This window comes from Octodon degus, unplaced genomic scaffold, assembly GCF_000260255.1.
Source record: "Octodon degus isolate 3935 unplaced genomic scaffold, OctDeg1.0 scaffold00181, whole genome shotgun sequence".
NCBI lineage: Eukaryota > Metazoa > Chordata > Mammalia > Rodentia > Octodontidae > Octodon > Octodon degus.
Window position 1 is genome coordinate 282,520 of NW_004524757.1, and position 961 is coordinate 283,480.

Below are 961 nucleotides of genomic sequence, written 5' to 3' on the forward strand. Positions count from 1 at the left end.
GTAAAGCAGGACATCTACAAACAAGAGTTGTAGCTTTTGGGTCTCATAAGGTCAGTGAAATCCCCTCAGGATTTATCCTGAGATCCTGTACCTCAGATTGTAGAAACATTGTCAGTGTCAGCCATGTGGATGAGTCACGGCCATTGCTTGGCCAATGTGCTCACTGTGACAGCCTGAAAGAATGTTTTCTCTCCATGTGACTCTCCTTAGGCAAACTCTACATCAATGATCACTTTACTCTTTGGCCCCATAAACTCCTTGATCAGAAAATTTGGGACACTACCGAGTTACATGACATTAGAGTACAAGTTCTAATATGTCCTGAGTCTTAATTGACGCTAGAAGGCTAGAGCCAAAATGTTGGCTTTCCTTGCAGCCCTCCTTTTGCTCTAATTTTGGTCTGCAAGCTTAGGTTTTTAACCATCCAAAGAGAAGCTAATTGTTATTACCATACAACCTAGGCTGTTAAGTTTAACCTCACTATCTGTCTGAATATCAAACATCATAGGCATAACATAGAACACATATATTTCATCAAGTATTGATATGTTGAACTTTAAGTACTTATAGAATATGATGAAAAAAAATTTAAAAATTAGAATATATTTTTAAAAATAGGCATAAAGAATTATATACTTCTTATGTTTACACATAAGTCCAAAAATCTAACCATAAACAACCTTGAAGCAGCACAGTCCGTCTATATTCATTTTCCTATCTCTTGCCTTCATTCACCACCCCCTTTTTTTTTGAACAATCATCTACCAGAGAGACAGCACAGCAGGAACTGGCATGTCATGACATGCAGTCCATATTCAGAAGACCAGAATTGCAGGCACTACAAGCATGAAACTACTATTACAGATTACCAACTTCAGTACAGTTGCTTAGTTCACAGGCATCAGTATATATAGTTAGGCAGGGTGAGAATCTTTCCAATTAACTGCTAGATTAAAAATCT